The sequence below is a fragment of the Musca domestica genome, unplaced genomic scaffold (genome assembly GCF_030504385.1).
Source record: "Musca domestica strain aabys unplaced genomic scaffold, Musca_domestica.polishedcontigs.V.1.1 7, whole genome shotgun sequence".
In the NCBI taxonomy this organism is placed as follows: domain Eukaryota; kingdom Metazoa; phylum Arthropoda; class Insecta; order Diptera; family Muscidae; genus Musca; species Musca domestica.
In genome coordinates, this window is record NW_026712383.1 from 26091909 (window position 1) to 26117527 (window position 25619).

The following is a 25619-nucleotide window of genomic DNA, read 5'->3' on the forward strand; positions in this document are numbered from 1 at the left end:
CAAGAAACGTGGATTTTTTAAAGAATATTTTTTCAAGGACCACGAAACGTGGATTTTTTAAAGAATATTTTTTAAGGACCAAGAAACGTGGATTTTTTAAAGAATATTTTTTCAAGGACCAAAAGACCAAGAAATGTGGATTTTTTAAAGAATATTTTTTCAAGGACCACGAAACGTGGATTTTTTAAAGAATATTTTTTTAAGGACCAAGAAACGTGGATTTTTTAAAGAATATTTTTTCAAGGACCATCAGTTGAAGAAATGTGGATTTTTTAAAGAATATTTTTTCAAGGACCATCAGTTGAAGAAACGTGGATTTTTTAAAGAATATTTTTTCAACGACCATCAGTTGAAGAAACGTGGATTTTTTAAATAATATTTTTTCAACGACCATCAGTTGAAGAAACGTGGATTTTTTAAAGAATATTTTTTCAACGACCATCAGTTGAAGAAACGTGGATTTTTTAAAGAATATTTTTTCAAGGACCATCAGTTGAAGAAACGTGGATTTTTTAAAGAATATTTTTTCAAGGACCATCAGTTGAAGAAACGTGGATTTTTTAAAGAATATTTTTTCAACGACCATCAGTTGAAGAAACGTGGATTTTTAAAGAATATTTTTTCAACGACCATCAGTTGAAGAAACGTGGATTTTTTAAAGAATATTTTTTCAAGGACCATCAGTTGAAGAAACGTGGATTTTTTAAAGAATATTTTTTCAACGACCATCAGTTGAAGAAACGTGGATTTTTTAAATAATATTTTTTCAACGACCATCAGTTGAAGAAACGTGGATTTTTTAAAGAATATTTTTTCAACGACCATCAGTTGAAGAAACGTGGATTTTTTAAAGAATATTTTTTCAACGACCATCAGTTGAAGAAACGTGGATTTTTTAAAGAATATTTTTTCAACGACCATCAGTTGAAGAAACGTGGATTTTTTAAAGAATATTTTTTCAACGACCATCAGTTGAAGAAACGTGGATTTTTTAAAGAATATTTTTTCAACGACCATCAGTTGAAGAAACGTGGATTTTTTAAAGAATATTTTTTCAACGACCATCAGTTGAAGAAACGTGGATTTTTTAAAGAATATTTTTTCAAGGACCCTTAAACCAAGAAACGTGGATTTTATAAAGAATATTTTTTCAACAACCAAAAGACCAAGAAACGTGGATTTTTTAAAGAATATTTTTTCAAGGACCCTTAAACCAAGAAACGTGGATTTTATAAAGAATATTTTTTCAACAACCAAAAGACCAAGAAACGTGGATTTTTTAAAGAATATTTTTTCAACAACCAAAAGACCAAGAAACGTGGATTTTTTAAAGAATATTTTTTCAACAACCAAAAGACCAAGAAACGTGGATTTTTTAAAGAATATTTTTTCAACAACCAAAAGACCAAGAAACGTGGATTTTTTAAAGAATATTTTTTCAACAACCAAAAGACCAAGAAACGTGGATTTTTTAAAGAATATTTTTTCAACAACCAAAAGACCAAGAAACGTGGATTTTTTAAAGAATATTTTTTCAACAACCAAAAGACCAAGAAACGTGGATTTTTTAAAGAATATTTTTTCAACAACCAAAAAACCAAGAAACGTGGATTTTTTAAAAAATATTTTTTCAAGGACCCAAAGACCAAGAAACGTGGATTTTTTAAAGAATATTTTTTCAAGGACCCAAAGACCAAGAAACGTGGATTTTTTAAAGAATATTTTTTCAAGGACCAAATTACCAGGAAACGTGGATTTTTAAAGAATATTTTTTCAACAACCAAAAGACCAAGAAACGTGGATTTTTAAAGAATATTTTTTCAACAACCAAATTACCAGGAAACGTGGATTTTTTAAAGAATATTTTTTCAAGGACCAAAAGACCAAGAAACTTGAATTTTTTTAAAGAATATTTTTTCAACAACCAATAGACCAAGAAACGTGGATTTTTTAAAGAATATTTTTTCAATAACCAAAAGACCAAGAAACGTGGATTTTTTAGAGAATATTTTTCCAAGGACCATCAGTTGATGAAACGTGGATTTTTTAAAAAATATTTTTTCAAGGACCCAAAGACCAAGGAACGTGGATTTTTTAAAGAATATATTTTCAAGGACCCAAAGACCAAGAAACGTGGATTTTTTAAAGAATATTTTTTCAATAACCAAAAGACCAAGAAACGTGGATTTTTTAAAGAATATTTTTTCAACAACCAAAAGACCAAGAAACGTGGATTTTTAAAGAATATTTTTTCAACAACCAAATTACCAGGAAACGTGGATTTTTTAAAGAATATTTTTTCAAGGACCAAAAGACCAAGAAACTTGAATTTTTTAAAGAATATTTTTTCAACAACCAATAGACCAAGAAACGTGGATTTTTTAAAGAATATTTTTTCAATAACCAAAAGACCAAGAAACGTGGATTTTTTAGAGAATATTTTTTCAATAACCAAAAGACCAAGAAACGTGGATTTTTTAAAAAATATTTTTTCAAGGACCCAAAGACCAAGAAACGTGGATTTTTTAAAGAATATTTTTTCAAGGACCCAAAGACCAAGAAACGTGGATTTTTTAAAGAATATTTTTTCAATAACCAAAAGACCAAGAAACGTGGATTTTTTAGAGAATATTTTTTCAATAACCAAAAGACCAAGAAACGTGGATTTTTTAAAGAATATTTTTTCAATAACCAAAAGACCAAAAAACGTGGATTTTTTAAAGAATATTTTTTCAAGGACCCAAAGACCAAGAAACGTGGATTTTTTAAAGAATATTTTTTCAATAACCAAAAGACCAAGAAACGTGGATTTTTTAGAGAATATTTTTTCAATAACCAAAAGACCAAGAAACGTGGATTTTTTAAAGAATATTTTTTCAAGGACCATAAGACCAAGAAAAGACCATCAGTTGAAGAAATGTGGATTTTTTAAAGAATATTTTTTCAAGGGCCATCAGTTGAAGAAACGTGGATTTTTTAAAGAATATTTTTTCAAGGACCATCAGTTGAAGAAACGTGGATTTTTTAAAGAATATTTTTTCAAGGACCATCAGTTGAAGAAACGTGGATTTTTTAAAGAATATTTTTTCAAGGACCATCAGTTGAAGAAACGTGGATTTTTTAAAGAATATTTTTTCAAGGACCATCAGTTGAAGAAACGTGGATTTTTTAAAGAATATTTTTTCAAGAATATTTTTTCAAGGACCATCAGTTGAAGAAACGTGGATTTTTTAAAGAATATTTTTTCAAGAATATTTTTTCAAGAATATTTTTTCAAGGACCATCAGTTGAAGAAACGTGGATTTTTTAAAGAATATTTTTTCAAGAATATTTTTTCAAGAATATTTTTTCAAGGACCATCAGTTGAAGAAACGTGGATTTTTTAAAGAATATTTTTTCAAGGACCATCAGTTGAAGAAACGTGGATTTTTTAAAGAATATTTTTTCAAGGACCATCAGTTGAAGAAACGTGGATTTTTTAAAGAATATTTTTTCAAGGACCATCAGTTGAAGAAACGTGGATTTTTTAAAGAATATTTTTTCAAGGACCATCAGTTGAAGAAACGTGGATTTTTTAAAGAATATTTTTTCAAGGACCATCAGTTGAAGAAACGTGGATTTTTTAAAGAATATTTTTTCAAGGACCATCAGTTGAAGAAACGTGGATTTTTTAAAGAATATTTTTTCAAGGACCATCAGTTGAAGAAACGTGGATTTTTTAAAGATTTTCTTTTCAAGGACCATCAGTTGAAGAAACTTGGATTTTTTAAAGAATATTTTTTCAAGGACCATCAGTTGAAGAAACTTTGATTTTTTAAAGAATATTTTTTCAAGGACCATCAGTTGAAGAAACGTGGATTTTTTAAAGAATATTTTTTCAAGGGCCAAGAAACGTGGATTTTTAAAGAATATTTTTTCAAGGGCCAAGAAACGTGGATTTTCTAAAGAATATTTTTTCAAAGACCATCAGTTGAAGAAACGTGGATTTTTTAAACAATATTTTTTTCAAGGACCATCAGTTGAAGAAACGTGGATTTTTTAAAGAATATTTTTTCAAGAACCAAAAGACCAAGAAACGTGGATTTTTTAAAGAATATTTTTTCAAGGACCAAAAGACCAAGAAACGTGGATTTTTTAAAGAATATTTTTTCAAGGACCAAAAGACCAAGAAACGTGGATTTTTTAAAGAATATTTTTTCAAGGACCAAAAGACCAAGAAACGTGGATTTTTTAAAGAATATTTTTTCAAGGACCAAAAGACCAAGAAACGTGGATTTTTTAAAGAATATTTTTTCAAGGACCAAAAGACCAAGAAACGTGGATTTTTAAAGAATATTTTTTCAAGGACCAAAAGACCAAGAAACGTGGATTTTTTAAAGATTTTCTTTTCAAGGACCATCAGTTGAAGAAACTTGGATTTTTTAAAGAATATTTTTTCAAGGACCATCAGTTGAAGAAACTTTGATTTTTTAAAGAATATTTTTTCAAGGACCATCAGTTGAAGAAACGTGGATTTTTTAAAGAATATTTTTTCAAGGACCATCAGTTGAAGAAACGTGGATTTTTTAAAGATTTTCTTTTCAAGGACCATCAGTTGAAGAAACTTGGATTTTTTAAAGAATATTTTTCAAGGACCATCAGTTGAAGAAACTTTGATTTTTTAAAGAATATTTTTTCAAGGACCATCAGTTGAAGAAACGTGGATTTTTTAAAGAATATTTTTTCAAGGGCCAAGAAACGTGGATTTTTTAAAGAATATTTTTTCAAGGGCCAAGAAACGTGGATTTTCTAAAGAATATTTTTTCAAAGACCATCAGTTGAAGAAACGTGGATTTTTAAACAATATTTTTTTCAAGGACCATCAGTTGAAGAAACGTGGATTTTTTAAAGAATATTTTTTCAAGAACCAAAAGACCAAGAAACGTGGATTTTTTAAAGAATATTTTTTCAAGGACCAAAAGACCAAGAAACGTGGATTTTTTAAAGAATATTTTTTCAAGGACCAAAAGACCAAGAAACGTGGATTTTTTAAAGAATATTTTTTCAAGGACCAAAAGACCAAGAAACGTGGATTTTTTAAAGAATATTTTTTCAAGGACCAAAAGACCAAGAAACGTGGATTTTTTAAAGAATATTTTTTCAAGGACCAAAAGACCAAGAAACGTGGATTTTTTAAAGAATATTTTTTCAAGGACCAAAAGACCAAGAAACGTGGATTTTTTAAAGATTTTCTTTTCAAGGACCATCAGTTGAAGAAACTTGGATTTTTTAAAGAATATTTTTTCAAGGACCATCAGTTGAAGAAACTTTGATTTTTTTAAAGAATATTTTTTCAAGGACCATCAGTTGAAGAAACGTGGATTTTTTAAAGAATATTTTTCAAGGACCATCAGTTGAAGAAACTTGGATTTTTTAAAGATTTTCTTTTCAAGGACCATCAGTTGAAGAAACGTGGATTTTTTCAAAAAAATTTTTTCAAGGACCATCAGTTGAAGAAACGTGGATTTTTTCAAAAATATTTTTTCAAGGACCATCAGTTGAAGAAATGTGGATTTTTTAAAGAATATTTTTTCAAGGACCATCACTTGAAGAAACGTGGATTTTTTAAAGAATATTTTTTCAAGGACCATCAGTTGAAGAAACGTGGATTTTTTAAGAATCAGTTGAAGAAACGTGGATTTTTTAAAGAATATTTTTTCAAGGACCATCAGTTGAAGAAACGTGGATTTTTTTAAGAATCAGTTGAAGAAACGTGGATTTTTTAAAGAATATTTTTTCAAGGACCATCAGTTGAAGAAACGTGGATTTTTTAAAGAATATTTTTCAAGGACCATCAGTTGAAGAAACGTGGATTTTTAAAGAATATTTTTTCAAGGACCATCAGTTGAAGAAACGTGGATTTTTTAAAGAATATTTTTTCAAGGACCATCAGTTGAAGAAACGTGGATTTTTAAAGAATATTTTTTCAAGGACCATCAGTTGAAGAAACGTGGATTTTTTAAAGAATATTTTTCAAGGACCATCAGTTGAAGAAACGTGGATTTTTTAAAGAATATTTTTTCAAGGACCATCAGTTGAAGAAACGTGGATTTTTCAAAAATATTTTTCAAGGACCATCAGTTGAAGAAATGTGGATTTTTTAAAGAATATTTTTCAAGGACCATCACTTGAAGAAACGTGGATTTTTTAAAGAATATTTTTTCAAGGACCATCAGTTGAAGAAACGTGGATTTTTTTAAGAATCAGTTGAAGAAACGTGGATTTTTTAAAGAATATTTTTTCAAGGACCATCAGTTGAAGAAACGTGGATTTTTTAAAGAATATTTTTCAAGGACCATCAGTTGAAGAAACGTGGATTTTTTAAAGAATATTTTTCAAGGACCATCAGTTGAAGAAACGTGGATTTTTTCAAAAATATTTTTTCAAGGACCATCAGTTGAAGAAATGTGGATTTTTTAAAGAATATTTTTTCAAGGACCATCACTTGAAGAAACGTGGATTTTTTAAAGAATATTTTTTCAAGGACCATCAGTTGAAGAAACGTGGATTTTTTAAAGAATATTTTTCAAGGACCATCAGTTGAAGAAACGTGGATTTTTTAAAGAATATTTTTTCAAGGACCATCAGTTGAAGAAACGTGGATTTTTTCAAAAATATTTTTTCAAGGACCATCAGTTGAAGAAATGTGGATTTTTTAAAGAATATTTTTTCAAGGACCATCACTTGAAGAAACGTGGATTTTTTAAAGAATATTTTTTCAAGGACCATCAGTTGAAGAAACGTGGATTTTTTTAAGAATCAGTTGAAGAAACGTGGATTTTTTAAAGAATATTTTTTCAAGGACCATCAGTTGAAGAAACGTGGATTTTTTAAAGAATATTTTTTCAAGGACCATCAGTTGAAGAAACGTGGATTTTTTAAAGAATATTTTTTCAAGGACCATCAGTTGAAGAAACGTGGATTTTTTCAAAAATATTTTTTCAAGGACCATCAGTTGAAGAAATGTGGATTTTTTAAAGAATATTTTTTCAAGGACCATCACTTGAAGAAACGTGGATTTTTTAAAGAATATTTTTTCAAGGACCATCAGTTGAAGAAACGTGGATTTTTTTAAGAATCAGTTGAAGAAACGTGGATTTTTTAAAGAATATTTTTTCAAGGACCATCAGTTGAAGAAACGTGGATTTTTAAAGAATATTTTTTCAAGGACCATCAGTTGAAGAAACGTGGATTTTTTAAAGAATATTTTTTCAAGGACCATCAGTTGAAGAAACGTGGATTTTTTAAAGAATATTTTTTCAAGGACCATCAGTTGAAGAAACGTGGATTTTTTAAAGAATATTTTTTCAAGGACCATCAGTTGAAGAAACGTGGATTTTTTAAAGAATATTTTTTCAAGGACCATCAGTTGAAGAAACGTGGATTTTTTAAAGAATATTTTTTCAAGGACCATCAGTTGAAGAAACGTGGATTTTTTAAAGAATATTTTTTCAAGGACCATCAATTGAAGAAACGTGGATTTTTTCAAAAATATTTTTTCAAAGACCATCAGTTGAAGAAATGTGGATTTTTTAAAGAATATTTTTTCAAGGACCATCACTTGAAGAAACGTGGATTTTTTAAAGAATATTTTTTCAAGGACCATCAGTTGAAGAAACGTGGATTTTTTTAAGAATCAGTTGAAGAAACGTGGATTTTTTAAAGAATATTTTTTCAAGGACCATCACTTGAAGAAACGTGGATTTTTTAAAGAATATTTTTTCAAGGACCATCAGTTGAAGAAACGTGGATTTTTTTAAGAATCAGTTGAAGAAACGTGGATTTTTTAAAGAATATTTTTCAAGGACCATCAGTTGAAGAAACGTGGATTTTTTAAAGAATATTTTTCAAGGACCATCAGTTGAAGAAACGTGGATTTTTTAAAGAATATTTTTTCAAGGACCATCAGTTGAAGAAACGTGGATTTTTTAAAGAATATTTTTTCAAGGACCATCAGTTGAAGAAACGTGGATTTTTTCAAAAATATTTTTTCAAGGACCATCAGTTGAAGAAATGTGGATTTTTTAAAGAATATTTTTTCAAGGACCATCACTTGAAGAAACGTGGATTTTTTAAAGAATATTTTTTCAAGGACCATCAGTTGAAGAAACGTGGATTTTTTTAAGAATCAGTTGAAGAAACGTGGATTTTTTAAAGAATATTTTTTCAAGGACCATCAGTTGAAGAAACGTGGATTTTTTAAAGAATATTTTTTCAAGGACCATCAGTTGAAGAAACGTGGATTTTTTAAAGAATATTTTTTCAAGGACCATCAGTTGAAGAAACGTGGATTTTTTAAAGAATATTTTTTCAAGGACCATCAGTTGAAGAAACGTGGATTTTTTAAAGAATATTTTTTCAAGGACCATCAGTTGAAGAAACGTGGATTTTTTAAGAATCAGTTGAAGAAACGTGGATTTTTTAAAGAATATTTTTTCAAGGACCATCAGTTGAAGAAACGTGGATTTTTTAAAGAATATTTTTCAAGGACCATCAGTTGAAGAAACGTGGATTTTTTTAAGAATCAGTTGAAGAAACGTGGATTTTTTAAAGAATATTTTTTCAAGGACCATCAGTTGAAGAAACGTGGATTTTTTAAAGAATATTTTTTCAAGGACCATCAGTTGAAGAAACGTGGATTTTTTAAAGAATATTTTTTCAAGGACCATCAGTTGAAGAAACGTGGATTTTTTAAAGAATATTTTTTCAAGGACCATCAGTTGAAGAAACGTGGATTTTTTAAAGAATATTTTTTCAAGGACCATCAGTTGAAGAAACGTGGATTTTTTCAAAAATATTTTTTCAAGGACCATCAGTTGAAGAAATGTGGATTTTTAAAGAATATTTTTTCAAGGACCATCAGTTGAAGAAACGTGGATTTTTTAAAGAATATTTTTTCAAGGACCATCAGTTGAAGAAACGTGGATTTTTTAAAGAATATTTTTTCAAGGACCATCAGTTGAAGAAACGTGGATTTTTTAAAGAATATTTTTCAAGGACCATCAGTTGAAGAAACGTGGATTTTTTAAAGAATATTTTTCAAGGACCATCAGTTGAAGAAACGTGGATTTTTTAAAGAATATTTTTTCAAGGACCATCAGTTGAAGAAACGTGGATTTTTTAAAGAATATTTTTTCAAGGACCATCAGTTGAAGAAACGTGGATTTTTTAAAGAATATTTTTTCAAGGACCATCAGTTGAAGAAACGTGGATTTTTAAAGAATATTTTTTCAAGGACCATCAGTTGAAGAAACGTGGATTTTTTAAAGAATATTTTTTCAAGGACCATCAGTTGAAGAAACGTGGATTTTTTAAAGAATATTTTTTCAAGGACCATCAGTTGAAGAAACGTGGATTTTTTCAAAAATATTTTTTCAAGGACCATCAGTTGAAGAAATGTGGATTTTTTAAAGAATATTTTTTCAAGGACCATCAGTTGAAGAAACGTGGATTTTTTAAAGAATATTTTTCAAGGACCATCAGTTGAAGAAACGTGGATTTTTTAAAGAATATTTTTTCAAGGACCATCAGTTGAAGAAACGTGGATTTTTTAAAGAATATTTTTTCAAGGACCATCAGTTGAAGAAACGTGGATTTTTTAAAGAATATTTTTTCAAGGACCATCAGTTGAAGAAACGTGGATTTTTTAAAGAATATTTTTTCAAGGACCATCAGTTGAAGAAACGTGGATTTTTTAAAGAATATTTTTCAAGGACCATCAGTTGAAGAAACGTGGATTTTTTAAAGAATATTTTTTCAAGGACCATCAGTTGAAGAAACGTGGATTTTTTCAAAAATATTTTTTCAAGGACCATCAGTTGAAGAAATGTGGATTTTTAAAGAATATTTTTTCAAGGACCATCAGTTGAAGAAACGTGGATTTTTTAAAGAATATTTTTTCAAGGACCATCAGTTGAAGAAACGTGGATTTTTTAAAGAATATTTTTTCAAGGACCATCAGTTGAAGAAACGTGGATTTTTTAAAGAATATTTTTTCAAGGACCATCAGTTGAAGAAACGTGGATTTTTTAAAGAATATTTTTTCAAGGACCATCAGTTGAAGAAACGTGGATTTTTTAAAGAATATTTTTTCAAGGACCATCAGTTGAAGAAACGTGGATTTTTTAAAGAATATTTTTTCAAGGACCATCAGTTGAAGAAACGTGGATTTTTTAAGAATCAGTTGAAGAAACGTGGATTTTTTAAAGAATATTTTTCAAGGACCATCAGTTGAAGAAACGTGGATTTTTTAAAGAATATTTTTTCAAGGACCATCAGTTGAAGAAACGTGGATTTTTAAAGAATATTTTTTCAAGGACCATCAGTTGAAGAAACGTGGATTTTTAAAGAATATTTTTTCAAGGACCATCAGTTGAAGAAACGTGGATTTTTTAAAGAATATTTTTTCAAGGACCATCAGTTGAAGAAACGTGGATTTTTTCAAAAATATTTTTTCAAGGACCATCAGTTGAAGAAATGTGGATTTTTAAAGAATATTTTTTCAAGGACCATCACTTGAAGAAACGTGGATTTTTTAAAGAATATTTTTTCAAGGACCATCAGTTGAAGAAACGTGGATTTTTTTAAGAATCAGTTGAAGAAACGTGGATTTTTTAAAGAATATTTTTTCAAGGACCATCAGTTGAAGAAACGTGGATTTTTTAAAGAATATTTTTTCAAGGACCATCAGTTGAAGAAACGTGGATTTTTTAAAGAATATTTTTTCAAGGACCATCAGTTGAAGAAACGTGGATTTTTTAAAGAATATTTTTTCAAGGACCATCAGTTGAAGAAACGTGGATTTTTTAAAGAATATTTTTCAAGGACCATCAGTTGAAGAAACGTGGATTTTTAAAGAATATTTTTCAAGGACCATCAGTTGAAGAAACGTGGATTTTTAAAGAATATTTTTTCAAGGACCATCAGTTGAAGAAACGTGGATTTTTTTAAGAATCAGTTGAAGAAACGTGGATTTTTTAAAGAATATTTTTTCAAGGACCATCAGTTGAAGAAACGTGGATTTTTTAAAGAATATTTTTTCAAGGACCATCAGTTGAAGAAACGTGGATTTTTAAAGAATATTTTTTCAAGGACCATCAGTTGAAGAAACGTGGATTTTTTAAAGAATATTTTTTCAAGGACCATCAGTTGAAGAAACGTGGATTTTTTAAAGAATATTTTTTCAAGGACCATCAGTTGAAGAAACGTGGATTTTTTAAAGAATATTTTTTCAAGGACCATCAATTGAAGAAACGTGGATTTTTTCAAAAATATTTTTTCAAAGACCATCAGTTGAAGAAATGTGGATTTTTTAAAGAATATTTTTTCAAGGACCATCACTTGAAGAAACGTGGATTTTTAAAGAATATTTTTTCAAGGACCATCAGTTGAAGAAACGTGGATTTTTTTAAGAATCAGTTGAAGAAACGTGGATTTTTTAAAGAATATTTTTTCAAGGACCATCAGTTGAAGAAACGTGGATTTTTTAAAGAATATTTTTTCAAGGACCATCAGTTGAAGAAACGTGGATTTTTTAAAGAATATTTTTTCAAGGACCATCAGTTGAAGAAACGTGGATTTTTTCAAAAATATTTTTTCAAGGACCATCAGTTGAAGAAATGTGGATTTTTTAAAGAATATTTTTTCAAGGACCATCAGTTGAAGAAACGTGGATTTTTTTAAGAATCAGTTGAAGAAACGTGGATTTTTTAAAGAATATTTTTTCAAGGACCATCAGTTGAAGAAACGTGGATTTTTTAAAGAATATTTTTTCAAGGACCATCAGTTGAAGAAACGTGGATTTTTTAAAGAATATTTTTTCAAGGACCATCAGTTGAAGAAACGTGGATTTTTTAAAGAATATTTTTTCAAGGACCATCAGTTGAAGAAACGTGGATTTTTTAAAGAATATTTTTTCAAGGACCATCAGTTGAAGAAACGTGGATTTTTTAAAGAATATTTTTTCAAGGACCATCAGTTGAAGAAACGTGGATTTTTTTAAGAATCAGTTGAAGAAACGTGGATTTTTTAAAGAATATTTTTTCAAGGACCATCAGTTGAAGAAACGTGGATTTTTTTAAAGAATATTTTTTCAAGGACCATCAGTTGAAGAAACGTGGATTTTTTAAAGAATATTTTTTCAAGGACCATCAATTGAAGAAACGTGGATTTTTTCAAAAATATTTTTTCAAAGACCATCAGTTGAAGAAATGTGGATTTTTTAAAGAATATTTTTTCAAGGACCATCACTTGAAGAAACGTGGATTTTTTAAAGAATATTTTTTCAAGGACCATCAGTTGAAGAAACGTGGATTTTTTTAAGAATCAGTTGAAGAAACGTGGATTTTTTAAAGAATATTTTTTCAAGGACCATCAGTTGAAGAAACGTGGATTTTTTAAAGAATATTTTTTCAAGGACCATCAGTTGAAGAAACGTGGATTTTTTAAAGAATATTTTTTCAAGGACCATCAGTTGAAGAAACGTGGATTTTTTCAAAAATATTTTTTCAAGGACCATCAGTTGAAGAAATGTGGATTTTTTAAAGAATATTTTTTCAAGGACCATCAGTTGAAGAAACGTGGATTTTTTTAAGAATCAGTTGAAGAAACGTGGATTTTTTAAAGAATATTTTTTCAAGGACCATCAGTTGAAGAAACGTGGATTTTTTAAAGAATATTTTTTCAAGGACCATCAGTTGAAGAAACGTGGATTTTTTAAAGAATATTTTTTCAAGGACCATCAGTTGAAGAAACGTGGATTTTTTAAAGAATATTTTTTCAAGGACCATCAGTTGAAGAAACGTGGATTTTTTAAAGAATATTTTTTCAAGGACCATCAGTTGAAGAAACGTGGATTTTTTAAAGAATATTTTTTCAAGGACCATCAGTTGAAGAAACGTGGATTTTTTAAGAATCAGTTGAAGAAACGTGGATTTTTTAAAGAATATTTTTTCAAGGACCATCAGTTGAAGAAACGTGGATTTTTTTAAAGAATATTTTTTCAAGGACCATCAGTTGAAGAAACGTGGATTTTTTAAAGAATATTTTTTCAAGGACCATCAGTTGAAGAAACGTGGATTTTTTCAAAAATATTTTTTCAAGGACCATCAGTTGAAGAAATGTGGATTTTTTAAAGAATATTTTTTCAAGGACCATCAGTTGAAGAAACGTGGATTTTTTTAAGAATCAGTTGAAGAAACGTGGATTTTTTAAAGAATATTTTTTCAAGGACCATCAGTTGAAGAAACGTGGATTTTTTAAAGAATATTTTTTCAAGGACCATCAGTTGAAGAAACGTGGATTTTTTAAAGAATATTTTTTCAAGGACCATCAGTTGAAGAAACGTGGATTTTTTAAAGAATATTTTTTCAAGGACCATCAGTTGAAGAAACGTGGATTTTTTAAAGAATATTTTTTCAAGGACCATCAGTTGAAGAAACGTGGATTTTTTAAAGAATATTTTTTCAAGGACCATCAGTTGAAGAAACGTGGATTTTTTAAAGAATATTTTTTCAAGGACCATCAGTTGAAGAAACGTGGATTTTTTAAAGAATATTTTTTCAAGGACCATCAGTTGAAGAAACGTGGATTTTTTAAAGAATATTTTTTCAAGGACCATCAGTTGAAGAAACGTGGATTTTTAAAGAATATTTTTTCAAGGACCATCAGTTGAAGAAACGTGGATTTTTTAAAGAATATTTTTTCAAGGACCATCAGTTGAAGAAACGTGGATTTTTTAAAGAATATTTTTCAAGGACCATCAGTTGAAGAAACGTGGATTTTTTAAAGAATATTTTTTCAAGGACCATCAGTTGAAGAAACGTGGATTTTTTAAAGAATATTTTTTCAAGGACCATCAGTTGAAGAAACGTGGATTTTTTAAAGAATATTTTTTCAAGGACCATCAGTTGAAGAAACGTGGATTTTTTAAAGAATATTTTTTCAAGGACCATCAGTTGAAGAAACGTGGATTTTTAAAGAATATTTTTTCAAGGACCATCAATTGAAGAAACGTGGATTTTTTCAAAAATATTTTTTCAAAGACCATCAGTTGAAGAAATGTGGATTTTTAAAGAATATTTTTTCAAGGACCATCACTTGAAGAAACGTGGATTTTTTAAAGAATATTTTTCAAGGACCATCAGTTGAAGAAACGTGGATTTTTTTAAGAATCAGTTGAAGAAACGTGGATTTTTTAAAGAATATTTTTTCAAGGACCATCAGTTGAAGAAACGTGGATTTTTTAAAGAATATTTTTTCAAGGACCATCAGTTGAAGAAACGTGGATTTTTTAAAGAATATTTTTTCAAGGACCATCAATTGAAGAAACGTGGATTTTTTCAAAAATATTTTTTCAAAGACCATCAGTTGAAGAAATGTGGATTTTTTAAAGAATATTTTTTCAAGGACCATCACTTGAAGAAACGTGGATTTTTTAAAGAATATTTTTTCAAGGACCATCAGTTGAAGAAACGTGGATTTTTTAAAGAATATTTTTTCAAGGACCATCAGTTGAAGAAACGTGGATTTTTTAAAGAATATTTTTTCAAGGACCATCAGTTGAAGAAACGTGGATTTTTTAAAGAATATTTTTTCAAGGACCATCAGTTGAAGAAACGTGGATTTTTTAAAGAATATTTTTTCAAGGACCATCAGTTGAAGAAACGTGGATTTTTTAAAGAATATTTTTTCAAGGACCATCAGTTGAAGAAACGTGGATTTTTTAAAGAATATTTTTTCAAGGACCATCAGTTGAAGAAACGTGGATTTTTTAAGAATCAGTTGAAGAAACGTGGATTTTTTAAAGAATATTTTTCAAGGACCATCAGTTGAAGAAACGTGGATTTTTTTAAAGAATATTTTTTCAAGGACCATCAGTTGAAGAAACGTGGATTTTTTAAAGAATATTTTTTCAAGGACCATCAGTTGAAGAAACGTGGATTTTTTCAAAATATTTTTTCAAGGACCATCAGTTGAAGAAATGTGGATTTTTTAAAGAATATTTTTTCAAGGACCATCAGTTGAAGAAACGTGGATTTTTTTTAAGAATCAGTTGAAGAAACGTGGATTTTTTAAAGAATATTTTTTCAAGGACCATCAGTTGAAGAAACGTGGATTTTTTAAAGAATATTTTTTCAAGGACCATCAGTTGAAGAAACGTGGATTTTTAAAGAATATTTTTTCAAGGACCATCAGTTGAAGAAACGTGGATTTTTTAAAGAATATTTTTTCAAGGACCATCAGTTGAAGAAACGTGGATTTTTTAAAGAATATTTTTTCAAGGACCATCAGTTGAAGAAACGTGGATTTTTTAAAGAATATTTTTTCAAGGACCATCAGTTGAAGAAACGTGGATTTTTTAAAGAATATTTTTTCAAGGACCATCAGTTGAAGAAACGTGGATTTTTTAAAGAATATTTTTTCAAGGACCATCAGTTGAAGAAACGTGGATTTTTAAAGAATATTTTTTCAAGGACCATCAGTTGAAGAAACGTGGATTTTTTAAAGAATATTTTTTCAAGGACCATCAGTTGAAGAAACGTGGATTTTTTAAAGAATATTTTTTCAAGGACCATCAGTTGAAGAAACGTGGATTTTTAAAGAATATTTTTTCAAGGACCATCAGTTGAAGAAACGTGGATTTTTTAAAGAATATTTTTTCAAGGACCATCAGTTGAAGAAACGTGGATTTTTTAAAGAATATTTTTTCAAGGACCATCAGTTGAAGAAACGTGGATTTTTTAAAGAATATTTTTTCAAGGACCATCAGTTGAAGAAACGTGGATTTTTTAAAGAATATTTTTTCAAGGACCATCAGTTGAAGAAACGTGGATTTTTTAAAGAATATTTTTTCAAGGACCATCAATTGAAGAAACGTGGATTTTTTCAAAAATATTTTTTCAAAGACCATCAGTTGAAGAAATGTGGATTTTTTAAAGAATATTTTTCAAGGACCATCACTTGAAGAAACGTGGATTTTTTAAAGAATATTTTTTCAAGGACCATCAGTTGAAGAAACGTGGATTTTTTTAAGAATCAGTTGAAGAAACGTGGATTTTTTAAAGAATATTTTTTCAAGGACCATCAGTTGAAGAAACGTGGATTTTTTTAAAGAATATTTTTTCAAGGACCATCAGTTGAAGAAACGTGGATTTTTTAAAGAATATTTTTTCAAGGACCATCAATTGAAGAAACGTGGATTTTTTCAAAAATATTTTTTCAAAGACCATCAGTTGAAGAAATGTGGATTTTTTAAAGAATATTTTTTCAAGGACCATCACTTGAAGAAACGTGGATTTTTTAAAGAATATTTTTTCAAGGACCATCAGTTGAAGAAACGTGGATTTTTTAAAGAATATTTTTTCAAGGACCATCAGTTGAAGAAACGTGGATTTTTTAAAGAATATTTTTTCAAGGACCATCAGTTGAAGAAACGTGGATTTTTTAAAGAATATTTTTTCAAGGACCATCAGTTGAAGAAACGTGGATTTTTAAAGAATATTTTTTCAAGGACCATCAGTTGAAGAAACGTGGATTTTTTAAAGAATATTTTTTCAAGGACCATCAGTTGAAGAAACGTGGATTTTTTAAAGAATATTTTTTCAAGGACCATCAGTTGAAGAAACGTGGATTTTTTAAAGAATATTTTTTCAAGGACCATCAGTTGAAGAAACGTGGATTTTTTAAAGAATATTTTTTCAAGGACCATCAGTTGAAGAAACGTGGATTTTTTAAAGAATATTTTTTCAAGGACCATCAATTGAAGAAACGTGGATTTTTTCAAAAATATTTTTTCAAAGACCATCAGTTGAAGAAATGTGGATTTTTTAAAGAATATTTTTTCAAGGACCATCACTTGAAGAAACGTGGATTTTTTAAAGAATATTTTTTCAAGGACCATCAGTTGAAGAAACGTGGATTTTTTTAAGAATCAGTTGAAGAAACGTGGATTTTTTAAAGAATATTTTTTCAAGGACCATCAGTTGAAGAAACGTGGATTTTTTAAAGAATATTTTTTCAAGGACCATCAGTTGAAGAAACGTGGATTTTTTAAAGAATATTTTTTCAAGGACCATCAGTTGAAGAAACGTGGATTTTTTAAAGAATATTTTTTCAAGGACCATCAGTTGAAGAAACGTGGATTTTTTAAAGAATATTTTTTCAAGGACCATCAATTGAAGAAACGTGGATTTTTTCAAAAATATTTTTTCAAAGACCATCAGTTGAAGAAATGTGGATTTTTTAAAGAATATTTTTTCAAGGACCATCACTTGAAGAAACGTGGATTTTTTAAAGAATATTTTTTCAAGGACCATCAGTTGAAGAAACGTGGATTTTTTTAAGAATCAGTTGAAGAAACGTGGATTTTTTAAAGAATATTTTTTCAAGGACCATCAGTTGAAGAAACGTGGATTTTTAAAGAATATTTTTTCAAGGACCATCAGTTGAAGAAACGTGGATTTTTTAAAGAATATTTTTTCAAGGACCATCAGTTGAAGAAACGTGGATTTTTTCAAAAATATTTTTTCAAGGACCATCAGTTGAAGAAATGTGGATTTTTTAAAGAATATTTTTTCAAGGACCATCAGTTGAAGAAACGTGGATTTTTTTAAGAATCAGTTGAAGAAACGTGGATTTTTTAAAGAATATTTTTTCAAGGACCATCAGTTGAAGAAACGTGGATTTTTTAAAGAATATTTTTTCAAGGACCATCAGTTGAAGAAACGTGGATTTTTTAAAGAATATTTTTTCAAGGACCATCAGTTGAAGAAACGTGGATTTTTTAAAGAATATTTTTTCAAGGACCATCAGTTGAAGAAACGTGGATTTTTTAAAGAATATTTTTTCAAGGACCATCAGTTGAAGAAACGTGGATTTTTTAAAGAATATTTTTTCAAGGACCATCAGTTGAAGAAACGTGGATTTTTTTAAGAATCAGTTGAAGAAACGTGGATTTTTTAAAGAATATTTTTTCAAGGACCATCAGTTGAAGAAACGTGGATTTTTTTAAAGAATATTTTTTCAAGGACCATCAGTTGAAGAAACGTGGATTTTTTAAAGAATATTTTTTCAAGGACCATCAATTGAAGAAACGTGGATTTTTTCAAAAATATTTTTTCAAAGACCATCAGTTGAAGAAATGTGGATTTTTTAAAGAATATTTTTTCAAGGACCATCACTTGAAGAAACGTGGATTTTTTAAAGAATATTTTTTCAAGGACCATCAGTTGAAGAAACGTGGATTTTTTTAAGAATCAGTTGAAGAAACGTGGATTTTTTAAAGAATATTTTTTCAAGGACCATCAGTTGAAGAAACGTGGATTTTTTAAAGAATATTTTTTCAAGGACCATCAGTTGAAGAAACGTGGATTTTTTAAAGAATATTTTTTCAAGGACCATCAGTTGAAGAAACGTGGATTTTTTCAAAAATATTTTTTCAAGGACCATCAGTTGAAGAAATGTGGATTTTTTAAAGAATATTTTTTCAAGGACCATCAGTTGAAGAAACGTGGATTTTTTAAGAATCAGTTGAAGAAACGTGGATTTTTTAAAGAATATTTTTTCAAGGACCATCAGTTGAAGAAACGTGGATTTTTTAAAGAATATTTTTTCAAGGACCATCAGTTGAAGAAACGTGGATTTTTTAAAGAATATTTTTTCAAGGACCATCAGTTGAAGAAACGTGGATTTTTTAAAGAATATTTTTTCAAGGACCATCAGTTGAAGAAACGTGGATTTTTTAAAGAATATTTTTTCAAGGACCATCAGTTGAAGAAACGTGGATTTTTTAAAGAATATTTTTTCAAGGACCATCAGTTGAAGAAACGTGGATTTTTTTAAGAATCAGTTGAAGAAACGTGGATTTTTTAAAGAATATTTTTTCAAGGACCATCAGTTGAAGAAACGTGGATTTTTTTAAAGAATATTTTTTCAAGGACCATCAGTTGAAGAAACGTGGATTTTTTAAAGAATATTTTTTCAAGGACCATCAGTTGAAGAAACGTGGATTTTTTCAAAAATATTTTTTCAAGGACCATCAGTTGAAGAAATGTGGATTTTTTAAAGAATATTTTTTCAAGGACCATCAGTTGAAGAAACGTGGATTTTTTTAAGAATCAGTTGAAGAAACGTGGATTTTTTAAAGAATATTTTTTCAAGGACCATCAGTTGAAGAAACGTGGATTTTTTAAAGAATATTTTTTCAAGGACCATCAGTTGAAGAAACGTGGATTTTTTAAAGAATATTTTTTCAAGGACCATCAGTTGAAGAAACGTGGATTTTTTAAAGAATATTTTTTCAAGGACCATCAGTTGAAGAAACGTGGATTTTTTAAAGAATATTTTTTCAAGGACCATCAGTTGAAGAAACGTGGATTTTTTAAAGAATATTTTTTCAAGGACCATCAGTTGAAGAAACGTGGATTTTTTAAAGAATATTTTTTCAAGGACCATCAGTTGAAGAAACGTGGATTTTTTAAAGAATATTTTTTCAAGGACCATCAGTTGAAGAAACGTGGATTTTTTAAAGAATATTTTTTCAAGGACCATCAGTTGAAGAAACGTGGATTTTTTAAAGAATATTTTTTCAAGGACCATCAGTTGAAGAAACGTGGATTTTTTAAAGAATATTTTTTCAAGGACCATCAGTTGAAGAAACGTGGATTTTTTAAAGAATATTTTTTCAAGGACCATCAGTTGAAGAAACGTGGATTTTTTAAAGAATATTTTTTCAAGGACCATCAGTTGAAGAAACGTGGATTTTTTAAAGAATATTTTTTCAAGGACCATCAGTTGAAGAAACGTGGATTTTTTAAAGAATATTTTTTCAAGGACCATCAGTTGAAGAAACGTGGATTTTTTCAAAAATATTTTTTCAAGGACCATCAGTTGAAGAAATGTGGATTTTTTAAAGAATATTTTTTCAAGGACCATCACTTGAAGAAACGTGGATTTTTTAAAGAATATTTTTTCAAGGACCATCAGTTGAAGAAACGTGGATTTTTTTAAGAATCAGTTGAAGAAACGTGGATTTTTTAAAGAATATTTTTTCAAGGACCATCAGTTGAAGAAACGTGGATTTTTTAAAGAACATTTTTTCAAGGACCATCAGTTGAAGAAACGTGGATTTTTTAAAGAATATTTTTTCAAGGACCATCAGTTGAAGAAACGTGGATTTTTTAAAGAATATTTTTTCAAGGACCATCAGTTGAAGAAACGTGGATTTTTTTAAACAATATTTTTTCTATTTGTATGACGTGTAGATGTTAGTGAGGTCAGGAACATTTCTAATATTTAAATATTTGCGACAAAAATTTTCAAATTGATAAAAAAAAAATACATTTAATGCAAAAAAGATTTAAATGAAATACAAAACAATAAAAACTCAAGCACAAAGTATAAACAATTCAGACAAAAAAATACAAACAATACAAAACAAAAAATTATGCACATATAAATCTAAAATTATAATAAAAAAATTTATAAAAATATTTATAGTAAAATTAATAAAAAAAAATAGAAAACTAGGCCAAAGCCACAGTGCAGCCATCGCTGCTCAAAAACACAAAACCGGCCGCTTTGAGTTCCAACACAAAAGCAAATCCCATGGCGGCCGAAATGCGATCTTCGATACAGGGCAGTTTGGTGAAATCGAATGAGTTGTAACGCACCAGATTCTGAATAATATTGAGTTTGACATTTAGTCGTTTTCGTGGGGCACTTAAAAGGGTTTGAAGATCAAATTTGCGGAAAGTTTCTTCATCTTGAGGACGTCGCGTTGTTATTTCAAAATCCTCCTCGTCCTCCTCATCAATTCCTCCTTCTTCCTCCCCATCTTCTTCCTCGGTTGGGGGTATTCTTTGGCCCAGTAGGGCATAACAACTACGAATGTGTTCCCAAATCATGGCTAAGTCATTGGTGTTTTCTCGAACAAAACGATGATAGGCCGATTCTTGTGAGGCAGCCAATGGAGATGGTGGTGAGGAGGCGGGAGGGATTTCATCTGTAAATCCACCATTTGTTCGACCACCATTTATGACGATGGCAGGTGGGGGCTGTGGTGGTGGTGATGCCGTGGTTTCAGGTATAAAGGCACTGAAGAATGCTTGGACAGCAGCTGCCTTGGATAGGCTATTACCACCACTACCAGCTATTTCAGGTGCATCAATATTTTGAGGAATATTACTGATTGGTCCCTCCTCCTCCTCCTCGTCGACATTTAAACGCCGGGGACGTTGTATACGTGGATGACGACGACGTCGTTTACGTTGCGGCAACGTGGTATTGGTGTAATTAGGATTCTGCTGGCGATCCCTTAGTATGGCCAACCAGTCTCGATACCAACCAGCATCTCCGCCTGCTGCATTGGAAGATTGATTGGTACTTTGTGACATTTCTGGAATTGTGGCAGCAATTGGTATTTGTTGTTCGAATGTGGAAGGGCGTATTGCAAATTCCTCGGTTATCCTGGGTAGCTGAGAGATACCCAATTGCAGATTCTGTTGTTGCACTTGACTACTCGGTCCCATGTTTGCAAGTTGTGTAGTAGTCGTGTTGTTGCTTCCACTCTCCTCATTGGAGCTATGAATATCAATTGTTTTCGCCAAAGAGGGTCGTGCCGATACCGATAGGTCTTGAGAAGGACGCCGAATTGGCGTTGAGGCCATGGAAATCTCACGTTGTCTCTGCAGATTTGAATGAAATTGATCTTCATCGGCCGAAGATAGAGTAGCACCACCCTCCGGAACATCAGCACTGCCCTGCAGCATAGGGGTTTTGAATTTCGACAAATTGCCAGCACTAATGTTGGGCACGCCACTATCTGGTGTTGGTCGTGCCACCTCCACCAATGGATTGCGCAAAGTTTTATCCAGTCCAGCCGAGGCCAAGACGGAATCTGAGGCGCTTAATTGACCTTGGGGAGTCGGCTCTGCCGCTTCATCCTCACCATGTAATCTTGGATAATGTGAAACATTCAAACCAGGCGCACCACTGTCGGGTGTGGGTAGAGGTCTCAATGGATTATATTCCGTGATGTTCATTAAATTCGACGATTCCAAACCACTTGCATTTGCCGAGGTTTCTGGAGGTGGCGGTGGTGGGGGCATTAAAACGTCATCTGGTTGAGCCGAAGTATTTGTACCATCCAATGCTGGAAAAGGTGGCTGCAATAACTCGTCAGCTTCTTGTATAGCTGGTGGTGGTGGAGGTATTTCAATGTCTCCAACTTGATCTCTATTGGATGGGGGAGGTGTTGAGTGGGGTTTGTATAACAAAAATATAGGAGATGTTATTAAACAAAACTTGGTACAAAATTAAAAAAAGTTTGGAGGAGGATTTGCAGAAAAACAGGGGGAATATCAACAGAAAGGGGGGGGGGGGGGTAGATAACTACACATTTCATATAGAGTGTCGGAACTTAAGAAATAGGATCCAAAGAGGACTTGAAATCGGAGGAAAAAAAATAAATGAAACTGGGGAACTAAAATCGAAGAAGACCAGGGGAGATATTTTCATAGAAGAAGGGGTGAGGTGTTATCATGGAAGATCGGAGGACGTCTCCCAGAAGTTTTCTTGTTGAAAGAAAGAAGTTGGTCATCTCATAGAAGACCAGTAGTTGGAAATGGTTCTTCTCATAAAATACAAGAAATTGGTCTTCCCATAGAAGACCGGAAGTTGGTCTTTCCATAGAAGACCGGAAGTTGGTCTTTCCATAGAAGACCACAAAGAGGAAGATCGGAAAGAGAAGAAAGAAGTCAGAGGTTATCTCAAAGAAGACCAGAGGAGGTCGTCTCATAGAAGATCAGAGGAAGTCTTCTCATAGAAGACCAGAAGAGCTGGAGGTGTTCTCATAGAAGAGCTGAAGGTCTTCTCATAGAAGAAGAGCTGAAGGTCTTCTCCTAGAAGAAGAGCTGAAGGTCTTCTCCTCATAGAAGAGCTGAAGGTCTTCTCCTAGAAGAAGAGCTGAAGGTCTTCTCCTCATAGAAGAGTTGAAGGTCTTCTCCTCATAGAAGAGCTGAAGGTCTTCTCCTAGAAGAGCTGGAGTTCTTCTCCAGAAGAGCTGGAGATCTTCTCCAGAAGAGCTGGAGATCTTCTCCAGAAGAGCTAGAGATCTTCTCCAGAAGAGCTGGAGATCTTCTCCTAGAAGAGCTGGAGATCTCTAGAAGAGCTGGAGATCTTCTCCTAGAAGAGCTGCAGATCTTCTCCAGAAGAGCTGGAGATCTTCTCCAGAAGAGCTGGAGATCTTCTCCAGAAGAGCTGGAGATCTTCTCCTAGAAGAGCTGGAGATCTTCTCCTAGAAGAGCTGGAGATCTTCTCCTAGAAGAGCTGGAGATCTTCTCCTAGAAAAGCTGGAGATCTTCTCCTAGAAGAGCTGGAGATCTTCTCCTAGAAGAGCTGTAGGTCTTCTCCTAGAAGAGCTGTAGGTCTTCTCCTAGAAGAGCTGAAGGTCTTCTCCTAGAAGAGCTGAAGGTCTTCTCCTAGAAGAGCTGTAGGTCTTCTCCTAGAAGAGCTGAAGGTCTTCTCCTAGAAGAGCTGTAGGTCTTCTCCTAGAAGAGCTGAAGGTCTTCTCCTAGAAGAGCTGAAGGTCTTCTCATAGAAAAAGACTTGAAGATCTTCTCATAGAAGAAGAGCTTAAGGTAAGAAGACCAGAAGGTCTTCTCATGGAACACAAGTTGGTGTTCTGATCTCCTCATAGAAGAGCTGACGGCTTTTTATGGAAGAGCAAAAGAAAACCCTAGAAAAGTTCAATAAAAACTACGATCTAGGGAGACTACATGGGGGATGGGGATCACTAAAGAAATAGAGGGTAAAAATCGATCCAGAGACCGATTTCCAAATCTCAGAAAAAGGGAACAAAAAAGAGGGGGAAACAAATTCTAATTTACCCCCTCGGCTGTGGCGGTGGTGGTATTCCAAAATCTTCCGCAGCAATTTGTAGGCTGTTATTCGCTTCTCCAGCGGTAGCAGCAAAGGATGATGGCAGATTTTCTGGTGCTAATTGTTTCTGGGATGTCATTCTCAGGGGTAAAGATAAATCACCACCCAGATTCGATGGAGCTTGACGTACATCATCCATTGCCGAGATATTTGATTGATGGACGGCAGTTTCTTGATGGGGTTGTGGTGGTGGAGGTACCAACAAATGTTGACCCTGCAAATTGCCTGGCATCATATGAGAAAAATCGATGTGGCGAACTTGATCCAATGTTGAATTTTGTAATTGATCAATAGCTGCTGGAGGTTGTTCGTGTGGTGGTGGTGGTGGATTTCGTATTTCTTCGGGTGATATAATAACCAAAGATGGCTCTGTTGTTCGATTATTTTCTGCTCTTGCGAAAAATGATCTGCCATGAAGTGCGTGAGAGAACTCCTCGCGTATGAGTGAAAAATCCATGGAATAATAGGAAACCACTGTGTGACACACATTATTTCGCGGCAATGGAAGTCTGGCCTCGGCTATAATTTTACGTTTCCGTATGGGCAGACATAGGCTATATTCGTCTTCGGTTAAAAAGCGTCGTCTACGTTGATGATGAATGGGACGTTGGGTTGGTGTTGTCTCGGAAGAATTACTGCTTCGCAATGCAGCCGAACGTCTTTGGCCGGGTGGTGTTGTATCCCCGGGTCCCAGTGATGCCAAAAGTGCCGAAGATCTGGGTCTTAGGTGATAACGTGTTTTGGGAGTATGGTAAACAGAATCCCGCCTCTGTTCCGTAGTTGGAACTTGTCCCATAACACTTGGCTGATTATTCCTTTCGTTTAGTTCACTCAAATGTTGAGACATGGTCGGATAGGATGTCATTGACGAATTATTCATTTCAACATTGAAATTCTCAAAATCTCTGACCCCCAGATGGTCATCAATGTTATCCAGATATTTGCCCACAAAATTAAAGGTCATCATGTCATCTTTTTCCTTTGTAGTTCCTTCGTCCGGAGGTAGTAGATATACATTTTCATTATTCACCGCACTCAAATCCAAACGAATTTCTTCAACGCTTTCCGAAGCAACCCCACCAACTTCACCCTGACCTACAGGCATGGGCATAACTTCCTCAATCGATTGTACATTTGCTCTTGCATTTTCCCCATCCTCACCATCTCCAGAAACATTTATTGCTGCCTGTATTCGAGGCCTTTCTTTTCGTTGTGCTGGTGGTGGTAGAGGTTTAATTTTTGGTCTCCACTTTGCCTGTTCATTTTCCAAAACTTGCCCATAAATCTCCATCACATACTTGAAGAGAACATATTTTTGCAAAATATTGGCTTTGGCAAATAAAGCGGCAATTTGATTTACAAATTTCTTGATATAACTTGTTTGATCTTCGCCAGGTAGTGGTTTGGGTATTAAATCAAAAATTGGATTTCTATAGATGTGGGAGGAAACGATGATGACGTTTCGATTTGCTGTGTCTTGAACTATGGACAAAAATAAAACATAGACATCACACACACATAACTTATCACTACCATGGTTGTTAATCAAACTAAACTACAATTATATAATTATTTTTAAAAATTCAATAAAAAAAACTGGAACATAATTAAATATTTAAAAAAAAAAATTAAAAAAAAATTTC

The 25619-nt window shown here is 31.6% G+C and overlaps 1 protein-coding gene across 3 annotated transcripts in view; it reads right to left on the reverse strand.

Annotated features, from left to right (window-relative positions):
* Positions 1–25619, reverse strand: part of LOC101897657 (ATP-dependent RNA helicase vasa) — a 73529-nt gene that overhangs the window by 3614 nt on the left and 44296 nt on the right. The gene's annotated exons all lie outside the window — the stretch shown is intronic.